General features: G+C 44.6%; 1 non-coding gene and 2 pseudogenes across 1 annotated transcript; 1 reads left to right on the top strand and 2 right to left on the bottom strand.

Annotated features, from left to right (window-relative positions):
* Positions 1-1,356: 1,356 nt before the first annotated feature.
* On the bottom strand, positions 1,357-2,338 carry LOC148093778 (uncharacterized; annotated as a pseudogene).
* Positions 2,339-3,069: 731 nt separating this feature from the next.
* On the top strand, positions 3,070-3,975 carry LOC107538883 (peptidyl-prolyl cis-trans isomerase A pseudogene; annotated as a pseudogene).
* A 3,024-nt stretch (positions 3,976-6,999) lies between these two features.
* LOC148093777 (U6 spliceosomal RNA) lies at positions 7,000-7,103 on the bottom strand. The gene has a single exon (XR_015714201.1). It is a non-coding gene; the product is annotated as a U6 spliceosomal RNA (small nuclear RNA).
* Positions 7,104-11,377: the final 4,274 nt, after the last annotated feature.

The raw sequence follows: 11,377 nt of genomic DNA, 5'->3' as shown, positions 1-11,377 counted from the left end.
CCTCGTTTTGTTTCCCCGAATTTTTCTTCTTGAGCACCAAGACCTGGAGGCATTCTCAAGATAGCGCTGGTTTTCTTGGAAAGCAGAATATTTTTTAGTAGAGAGTCAGGGAATCAAGTTCCAGGAAAAACGCCCACAGAGGATAAAATGCTATGCAATAAAATTTGCTTCTATATTGAAATGCACCTCTGAGAGGCATTTTCCCACTTGCCTGGCCAGAGCTGAGGTGCTGGGAAGGCTCATTTGCTCAGTGGGCTCCTTTTGTGAGCTAGGCTGTTTAGGGATGTGTGTAGCTACACACCCTCTCCCCCTGCCCCCGGTCCCCATGGTACAGTGATGAAGATGATTACTGTAACTGACCTTCGCATGACTTCATGTTTCCGTGGGTGATCTTCCCGGGTTGATTTCCTGCCTGCCGTGAGTAATAGTGATGTGCAGATGAGTGTGTGGATGCTCTTCTTCAAGTGTTTTGCCTTTGCAAAGTGAATGCAGACATGTTCTCAGAAGGTGAGTGTAGTATGGAAGGGACTATATTAAGTCTTCATGAAAACGATGTTAGTTTTATCACCACCAGATTACTTTTATTGCCACCAGAGAATGAAATTATTTTAGGATTTAGCAAACCTCTATAGAAGGAATAGGATATATTCTTCCGTATTTATTTATTTATTTATTTTTGTTTTTAGTAGAGGCTCCTTTAATAGTGTGCAAGTTAAAATAACTTAAAATCCAACAAGAGGGATATGGTTGAATAAATTGAGAGATCCACACTATGCAGTGAGTAAAAACAGCATTAAGAATAGGGCTTGAGCCCAGCCGGGCATGGCTCAGCGGTTGAGAGTCAACCTAGGATCCAGGCGATCAGGGTTCGATTCCCGGTCAGGGCACATGCCCAGGTTGCAGGCTGCAGCCGATCAATGACTCTCTCATCATTGATGTTTCTCTCTCTCGCTCTCTCTCTCTCTCAAGTCAATAAAGATATATTAAAAAAAAAAAAAAGAATAGGGCTTGAGAAAATATGACAATATTTTGTGTGAGAAAAAGCGTATTCAACTGCAGCCACCTGTGATCTTTGTGTAAAAAATATGCATGCACCCATAAGAAAAGAAAAAAAGACTTAATATTCCAGTGTGGTTATCTTTAAGGGTTAGGATTACAAGTAATACTCATGTTATTTATACATTTAGGCTTTCTAAAAGAAGCACATAAATTATCAGAGAATAAGAGTATTTTTAAATAGAGTTCCAGATGACATAGGTTTCTGCCAGATTTGCTAATCTGTTTAAGCTCAGAGCCCTCTATCCTGGTATGGAGCAGCCATAATAAAATATGCAATCATTTAAAAACAAAATCAGTTTATTTGGATATGGGACTCTGAGTAGTTCTCTCTCTAGTACCTGACCTCCTCTCACCTTGACTCCTGGACCTAGAGGAGCTTCAGCTCTGGCTCCTGCTCGGCTGCCCAGCCCCAGCTGCGGCCCTTTTTTCTTACTTCATGAACTATGCCTTTCTCGACTTTGCTGTGTGTCTGTGAGATTTCTTAGCCCTGTGGCTACTGCTTTTTTCTCGGCTTCGTCATTCCTTTGGTAGAAAGGGGCCAGACTGGAGCTTCTCCTCCTGCGCCTGCCATAGTACTGTCTTGGTGGCCCATCCTCTCCTCTCTTGAATTATTTTTTAAAAATATATGTTTTTATTGATTTCAGAGAGAGGAAGGGAGAGTGAGAGAGAAAAGCATCAATGATGGAGAGTCGTTGATCCGCTGCCTCCTGCACAACCCTCACTGGGGATCGAGGGGCCACCGCGGCATGTGCCCTGACCTGGAATTGAGCTGTGACCTCCTGTTCATAGGTCAATGTTCAACCACTGAGCCACACCAGCCGCTCCTCTCTGAGTTCTTAGGATCGGAAGAACCAGACCAATGTGGAGGCAGGTAGACGTCCCTATTAACTTCCCCAAATTCACTGTTGGGATTTCTGAACACGTGGAGGAAGTTGCAGCGTTTTCCCCTTTGCATTGCTGTATTTCATTTAAACCACAAATTGCCGTCTTCCCCGGGTCCCTGGGCAGAGCTGGCCCGGGGCTCCACAGAGGATGGGCGCCGAGCACACACTCTGCCCGCAGAGGGGGTCCCGAGCTGCCGCGGACCCGGGGCTGGCCCCCCTTCCCCGCGGCCTTGAGCTCGGGGGCGCTGGGGCCGGCGTCGGGGTCAGGCCGCGAACGCGCTCCCCAGGAGAAGGGCGGGGCCCGGGCTCGGAAAACTGTTTGGTGAACAGCTGTCCCCGGATCCGCAAGCTCCCGTGTCACCGTAGCAGGGGCAGGTAGCTGGATCTTTCCCCATTGCGCCCAAGTGCGTGGTGGCCCTGGGGTTTCCAGCTCGTTCTCGGCGCCCGCGTCTCCTGCGGCCTCCTCTCTCTCCTCCTGCAGCTTCTGCGCCCCCCCTTCTTTCTCTCTTCCCTGCTGTCCTTCCCTGGCGTCCTCTGACCTTCTCCCAGCCCCTCCGGCCGCTTTCCAGCTGCCTCTCCCTTTTCCTTCGTTATTCTGAATTCTTGTGCCTTCTGCTCCCGCAGCAACCACTCCTCCTGTCATTTTTGCCTCTCAATCTCCAACAGCTTCTCTTCTTGTTGTTCAATAAAAGCTCCCTCCTGCTCCTCCTGCTCCTCCTGCTCCTCCTGCTCCTCCTGCTCCTCCTGCTCCTCCTGCTCCTCCTGCTCCTCCTGCTCCTCCTGTGAGGGCCTCTCGTCTCTCCCCCGAGCGAGCTCTTGTCCACCTCTCACTGCTTGTGGCTCAGTGTGTCCCGGAGCGTCGCTGCTTGGGGCGCCCCGTCCCCCCTCTTTAAATAGGGGCGCGCAGTTCTTCACCTGGAGAGGATTTGAGGAAGGCCAGGTGATGTGATAGGAAGTCTGCCGATATCTGTTAAGAAACTTAAAGTGTTCATACGTGGTTTTTTTACGCCTCACCCGAGGATGTTTTTTCCATTGCTTTTTCAGAGAGAGAGAGAGACATGATGTGAGAGAGACGCATCAGCTGGTTGCCTCTGCACATGCCCCCAAAGGGGACGGGAGCCTGCAACCAAGGCAGGTGGAACTGAACCCAAGACCCTTCAGTCCGCAGGCCCCCGTTCTACCCACGGAGCAAACTGGCCAGGGCAGTGTTCATACCTATTGATCTAGTAACTCACTCCTGAAGATATCTGTCCTGAAGAATTAATCATAGAGGCCTTGCAGACACCCCACCCAAGGCAAGTGCCCAGCCCTGGTCAACCTCACCGGGTTCTTTGAGATTGAGGTGGACCTTGAGTTACTCGGCTGCATCGTCTTGGAGCTGTTTGCAGACAAAGTTCCAAAGTCAGCAAAAAACTTTCGTCCTCTGAGTACTGAGGAAAGGGTACTTTGTTATAAAGTTTTTTGCTTTCACAGAATTATTCCTGGGTTTATGTGCCAAGGTGGTGACTTCACACCCTCTAAATGGCACAGGTGGGGAAGTACATCTAAGGGGGAAAATTTGATGATAAAAATTCCACCCTGAAGCATACGCATCCTGGCATCTTGTCCAGGGCAAATGCTGGACCCAACACAAACGGTTCCCCGTTTTCCATCCGCACTGCCCAGACTGAGTGGTTGGACGGCAAGCGTGCGGTCTTCAGCCAGGTGAGGGACTCATGGATATTGTGGAAGCCATGAGGCTTTGGGTCCAGGATGGCAAGACCAGCAAGAAGATCACCATTGCTGACTGTGGACAGCTCTAATAAACTTGACTTGGGTTTTACCTTAACCACCAGACCTGCTCAGGAGAGCACCTCTTAACCCCCATCTGCTTGGAATGTTCTATAATCTTCATGCTCACCCACAGTTCACTGGGTTTCATATTTTCCTCACCCCCTTCCAAGTCTAGCTGGATTGCAGAGTTAAGTTTATTATTATGAAATAAAAACTAAACAATAACAAAGAATTAATCATGGATATAGACAAGAGTCTATTACAAGGAAGGTCACTGCTGCATTATTTACAGCAGGAAGAAATTGGAAATGGTCTAAACATTTAACAAAAAGAATGGCTTATCTTAAAATATTATGATGTTAAATAATGTTTACAAAGATTATTTAATAACATAGGAAAATATCCTTAGTGAAAGAAGCACTTAATATAGGGTCTGAAATATTGTAAGCATCAGCAAATATTTGTTCAGTCAACACATGAATGGATTACTTTTATAATCAGAAGAAAAATAATTTTAAAATCTTCCAGGAAAATGCAGGGTAACATTTTAAAAAAGGATTAATACTTCTGGAAAGGCATTTTATAAGGGGAAAAGAAATGAACTCCCCACACACACACACACACCGCCGCCAAAGAAACTTGATCTTGAAAATAGATGAGTGGAAGACTGTTTTCTAGTATATTTTTTATGAAAACAGAGTCCATGTGCAAAACTAGGGGCACTTTCCTCTAAAATGGGATTCTGTCCACTTTATAGCTCTTGAGCACTGTTTTTGTGTGCTCAATTTTTTGCTAAGGTGTTGGTTTAAGGGACTTTTCTTATTTAAAGGAATTTTGTCCTTTAATTCTTTTGTTAGGTGAAGAGTTGGAAATATTTCTACCTCATTAAACAGCCACAGTTCCAAAGACCCAGGCAGAGCACCTGCCACATGAGCCTGATTCCTGCCCTTGTCCTCTAAAGACTAGCAGCTGTGGGCATTCTTGAACGTGTTTGCCTGGCACACTTGAGCTCATTTTTAAAAACTGGCTTTTTGCCAACCTGCACTTCAGCTTCTTATACTTAAATAGAAAATTCAACTGAACCAGATATAGGAGAGAGAGAGGGAGGGAGGAAGAGAGAGAGGGAGAGAACAGTGGAAGAGGTACAAAGAGCTACACTTGGTAAGTGGAAATTAGGAGTGCACCTGCAATAGCAATGTTTCAAAACTAAGATCAGGACAGAGCCACAAGGCCCAGTCAGCCCTTGAGATACATGGATTCTGAAGCAAATTACACTGTGTTTCACTGTATGGGAAGACCCAGTTTTGGGAGTTGGAGGGAAGTATTATAATTTTGGAAAGTAATAATTTTAGGATAAAAATACTATAACAAAAAGACACAGTAGTGCTTAAGAAACATTAAAATGTCTGAATTTTACAAATTTAACAAAAACATGTGCTCTTGTGAACACACTGATAGGACTTCTCCTAGGGCCTTTACCAGTTAGGGGCCTTGAAACTTAAGCTTCATTAACTTTAGATAAATCCCACTCTGACGGTGACCCACTCCTAGCATTTTTCTGCAGATGAAATCAAACTAAAGTTAAAGGCAGCCAGTGGGATGAGTAGAAGGCAGAAACTATCAAAAGGTCACAGTGGGCACTCATCACATACATTCTATTCCTTTTGGGGATGTTGAGCTCTTGAGCTGGGAGATGACCAAGGACATGTTAAGTCTTCTAGAAAATATATAAAGGAGTATCAGGCCTTCAGATGGAAGCCTTCAGAAGACCAGGCCTTCAGATGGAAGCATTTGCACAAACTGGGAACCCAGTGGAGAAAATGTACCTTAGGAGGGAAGAGAAGTTACTTGGAGGGGAGAGAGCTGGAAGATGGTGTCTTATCCAAGTACCTAAGTTTGGGATCTGCAAGAAATGCTCTCTGCTGGGCAGTGATTGCTAGCTTTGCAATTCCTTCCAGCTGGCAAGTGGGAACTTGTACGTATCTCCGAGCTGCGCCTTACTTAATGTGCTCCCAACTGGTGGACATTGAAGCTGCTTCCAGTTTTTATTATATTTAACATTGCTGGAGCACCCACATATACCCTCAGTTTTGTACTTGTTTGAATATCCCCTAGGGTAAGCTTTTGGAAGCTGAATTGTGGGGTCAAAAGGTACGCACATTTGACATTTTGATACTGCCAAACAGCCCTACAGGAAAGTTTTCGGTGTCTGTGGCCCCACCAAAGGTATATGAATATTCTGTCATTTCTCAACAAAACTGGGTGTGGTTCTTTTTAATTTTTTAAATTTTTTCCTTAATAGTTTATTGATTTTTAGAGAGAGAGGGAGAGGGAGAGAGAAAGAGAAACACCGATGTGAGAGCGGAACATTGACAGGCTGCCTCCTGCACGCCCCCTACTGGTGACTGAACCTGATACCCAGGCATGTGTCCTGACTGGGAATCAAACCAGCAACGTTTTGGGGCATGGGACAGTGCCCAACCAACTGGGCCATGCTGGCCAGGGCTGGGTGTGGTTCTTTTCAATCTGGGCACACCTGCTGGGTGAAAAATATTGTCATTTATATTTGCTTTTTAAAAATTAGCATTATGGTTAATTTTATGCGTCAACTTGGCTAGTCTATGGTGCCCAATTTTTAGTCTAGATGCTACTGTGAAGGTATTTTTTTAATAGATGAGATTAACATTTAAATCAGTATATTTTGAATAAAACATATTATCTTCCATGTGGGTGAGCCTCATCCAATCAGTTGAAGGCCTTAAGAGGAAAGACTGAGCCCGGCCAGGTGTGGCTCAGCGGTTGAGTGTCGACCTAGGATCCAGGCGATCGGGGTTCGAGTCCCGGTCAGGGCATATGCCCGGGTTGCGGGCTCGATCAATGACTCTCTCATCATTGATGTTTCTATCTCTCTCTCTCCCTCTCCTTTCCTCTCTCTGAAATCAATAAAGATATATTAAAAAAAAAAAAAGAGGAAAGACTGAGGTCAACTTTCCCTGGGTCTCCAGTCTGCTGGCCTCCTCTGAATACTTTGGACTTGCCTGCCCCCGCGATGCATGATCCAATTTCTTAAAATAAAGCCCAATCTCTATATATACACACATCCTATTGGTTTTGTTTCTCTGGAGAAACCTGACTAATATCATTAGTGAGATTGCCCAGCTCAAATGTTTATTGGCCATCTGTATTTCTTTTCTTCTATCTTCTTTTAAAAATTTTTCTTTCCTCTTCTTTTTCTTTCTAAGACTTATCTCCCTGTCTTGTGCCTGGGTCTATTTTTTTTTTTTTTAATATGGAACGCTTCACAAATTTGCATGCCATCCTTGCACAGAGGCCATACTAATCTCTGTATCGTTCCAATTTTAGTATATGTGCTGCTGAATCGAGCACTGCCTGGGTCTTTTTTTAGTCCCTCTGCTCATGCCTGACATGAGCTAATGTGACCAGGGGACCTCCAAAGTGAGGAACCCTGGTCTAAACTCCCCAATTTTTTGACTAGGTTATGCAAATAGACTGAATAAATAAAGTAATTGAGAATGCTGCTTAGTTAAGGGAACTTATTTTAAAAACCAGTTCCTCCTTCATTTATCAGTTTACAGCTAAACACAGAGTTTCCTGTTGTTTCTTGTTTCCCCACCCCAGCAGTTGATGTCATCACAGCCATCTAGAAGAACAATTTCCTACAGTGATGGAGGTTCTGCTATGTCATTGGGATTACAAAAGCTGGCAAGGAAGTTTGCTATCAGCACTTATTACCAGAAATTACAAAGGAAATTAATGTTAAGCTTTCTGGGAAATCTGTTCAGTGAAACTAAAATTTTCTCTTAATATACAAAGAAAGTCTGTCCTCTGTCTCACAGAGAGAGAACAGCCTACAACTTCAAGGTACTAATTAAACAGGGCTGCTGGAAGAGATAGAGAGCCCCATTTTGGTGAGCTGAGTATCTGTGCCAATATGGTAACTATCTTATTCTGGAAAGATTGGTGACTGTGATTAACCTAGTTATTAATAACAGGAAAGGACAAAGGGAGAGGAAGCTACACATTTACACTCTCCAGGGGTCCAACAAAGGGGAGGTAGATTGCTCATCCATGTTTTTTTGGCAAAAGTGGACACATCAGCTATCGGCTCATCAATGCCGCCAGTAGGGAGGACCATCACACTTACCAGCCAGCACAGAAAGGCCTCTGACCACTCAGGGCGAGGCCTTGCTCCTAACCCATCTTTGGAGCAGATGATCTGTGATCAGCTCCTGGGATGGGGGTAGGGGGTTCTTTTCCAAGAATTCCCTTAAAAGTCCCAAGCCCATCCTTTCAAGCCAGGGTTGTTGAATTAGACTCACCCAGAACATACAGTCCAAGAGTGGAAAGGGGAGGTTCCCTGAAGCAGGCAGAAAAATGCTTCCAGCTCCACTCCGAAGAGATCTAGGTCCTAATCCTGAGAAACTGTGGATATTAATGGCAAAGAGCAAGTAAGGTTGCCAGTCGGCTGACCTTAAACTAGGAAGGTCGTCCAGGTAAACCCAATATAATTACCAGTGTCCTTAAAAGTGGGAGAAGGGGGCAGAAGAGGGACAACTAGAGAGATGGTAGCAGGAGGAGAACTTGGCCTCATGTCGCTGGCTTTGAAGATGGAGGTTTGAGGCTATGAGCGAAGGAATGTGGGAGCCTCTAGAAACTGAAGAAGGCAAAGAAACAGATTCTTCCCATGGGCCTCCAAGAGGAACACGGTCCTGCAGGCACCTTGACTTTAGCTCAGCGAGACCTATTTTGGACTTCTGCCCTCCAGAATTATAAGATGATAAATTTGTGTTGTTTTATTTTATTATTTTTTAAAAATCCTTACCCAAAGATATGTTTATTGATTTTAGAGAGAAAGAGAGAGAGAAACATCGCTGTGAGAGAGAAACATTGATCGGTTGCCTCTTGCATGAGCCCTGACTGGGGATCAAACCCAAAACCCAGGTATGTGCCCTGCTCAGAAATCGAACCTGCAACCTTGTGCTGTGCAGGATGATGCTCCAACTGAGCCAGCAGCCAGGGCAATTTGTGTTGTTTTAAAGCACTAAGTTTATGGTAACCTGTTATGGAAATGATAAAAAACTAATACATCTCCCCAACAGGGAACTAGAGTGCTCTTACCAAAATAGGGGGAGAAATGCTGGGCAAGCAAACAAATAGGTGAGAACAGATGTGTAGTAAAGACTAGGTCTCTGGGCCCTCATGTTCCATAACTCCCTGGATATTCTCCCAAGGAGACAGAATTTACTTTACAAAATGTCATTGATAGCAGTGTGCTCTTGTCCCACACAGCCAAAGCTCATAGCACCTGCCAGCAAGAGCAGAAAGGCCTGAGTGCTGCTTCCCAAGGCTCTCCACACAGGCTGGAAACCTGGTTCCTTCACTCACCAGCTGGGGAACTGTGGGCAAGTTACTTAACCTCTCTGTGCTGCAGTAAAACGAGGATGATATATATCTATCTGATGGAGTTTTTATAAGGATTAACAATGTTAATACATATAACTAAGAATCATTACTGGCATATAGTTAAGACTCAATAAATGTTACTCAAATGTTAACAGTTTCTATTATGACTAATACTACTGGGCAGTATCTGTAGGGATTATTACCTCTAGGTCTGGAGCCAGACTATGTAGGGTCAAAGTCAGTCCTGTCACTTGGAATTTTTATGCTTGGGCAAGTTATTTAACATTTGTGACTCCCAGTTTTTCATGTGTAAAGTGGGGATATTAAAGGTACCTACCTCATAGAGTTGTGGTGGGGGATTAATCGATTAATATATGTAAAGCACTATAACAATACCTGATACATCCAATCAATCACTTAACCATCACCATTACTAGTAGTATGGGGTTACCATCACTCTGGATGATTAGTAGCTAAACAACCAACAGCATCTCGTGATCACAAAGACCTAATTTTAGGCTAGGAAGAACTGTGGTTCCCACGCTGTGGGAGTCACAGAGCGGTACCATCTTTCCTCTATCAGGAAATCAAATCATGGTAGCACCTGGGTGTGATACATATATAATATATGAGAAGAAAGGAAAGTGGAAGAATTAGTTATCAGGAACTGTAAGGAAAGACTCCTAAAAGGGATGCAGAAAGCCCACCTGCTTCTCTTTTTTCCCTACCCTGCAATTATGTGGGGCTGTTCTTGCCTTTGCTTTTGATCCAGTGTTTTTACACCTTGGAACACAGCAAGAACGTTAGGCTAAGGAACCTTGCCATTTTCCCATTCAGAGAAGCCCTCTCAGCAATACCGAGAATCCCCACTTTGGTATATAATGACAAGAAATACAACAGCCCATTAGTAAACAAGCAAATCATTTCGTGGCAATAGCTGATTTAATCAAAACATTCTGCTTCTCCCTCATTTGACCACAAAAGGAATGGATCAATCCCATTGGAAAAAAAATATTTGTTTTATCTTTACCACATTTATTTACTCTTAGGGACTGTTTAACTTCGAACAGAGAAGTTGGAAAGAACAGGAATACTCGAGGCGCTAACCAGCGTTCTTTGTCTCTGGCACCGGGGGAAATGGCCTGTTGTTGACCAGTTTCTTGAAGTCCTTTGCCCTCTTCTTGGGGGGCGGGGGGGGGGGATTGAACCGTTCATGTGCCAAGTTTTGGGAGTGCAGAATGGGAATTAGAACAAATAATTCAGTCATTTAACAATCCTCCCCAGCCATGTAAATAATTTCAAAATATGAAATACTCATTCCACAAAATTTACTGACCATTATATATGTGCAAGGCACTGTGTAGGTGTTACAGGAAGGCAAAGATTAATCAGATATGGATTCAACCTCAAGGAACTCTCAGTCAGAGGAGTTACATAAAAGACACACAAATACCTGTGGGGGATAAAAAGCTGCAGGTGTGTTTTAGGTTGGACTCTCCAGAGGCAGAGCCAGCAGAGGGCTTGTGTGCAAGTTTGAGGATATGAGTGAGGCAGGGAGAAGCTGCAAAGAGGAGGGTGCAGCCTGACCCCACAAGGAGCTTTGAAGGATGACTGGTACTTGTGCTATAATAAAAACATGTCTGGTCTTTGTCCCTGAATCCTGGCACAGAGCTCCCAAAACCCTTAGAAATTATCCCCTGTATACTAATGAGATGAGTCCTGTGGGGGCCCTCGATAGCTTCAGGATGGAGGCTGATTACGAGAAAAAGCAACTACATGATAAGAGGGTTAGAACTTTCATCCCCACCCTTCAACCTCTGGGGAGGGCAGAGGGGCCGCAGATTGAGGTCAGTCACCAATGGTCAGTGATTTAATCAATCATGCCCATGTTAGGAAGCCTCCATAAAACCCTTAAGTGACAGAATTCAGGGAGCTCCTGGGTTGGTGAACACATTCATGTGCTGGGAGGGTGGCACATTCCAACTCTACAGGGACAGAAGCTCCTGCACTTGGGACCCTTCTAACCCTAGGTATCTCTTCATCCGGCTTTTCATTTGTATCCTTTGTCATAAACTATAATAATAAGTGGAGCACTTTCCAGAGCTCTGTGAGTTGTTCCAGTGAATTATCAAACCTAGGAGGTGCTTCATGGGAACCCCTGAATTTGTAGTTGGTCAGGTGGGGTCCCCACTTGAGGCTGGCATCTGAAGTGAGAGCAGTCTTGTGGGCCGGAGCCC

Source organism: Miniopterus natalensis, chromosome 2 (genome assembly GCF_054644295.1).
Source record: "Miniopterus natalensis isolate mMinNat1 chromosome 2, mMinNat1.hap1, whole genome shotgun sequence".
NCBI lineage: Eukaryota > Metazoa > Chordata > Mammalia > Chiroptera > Miniopteridae > Miniopterus > Miniopterus natalensis.
Note: the sequence above shows the minus strand (reverse complement) of the source record. Positions and strands in the feature narration are given on the sequence as shown.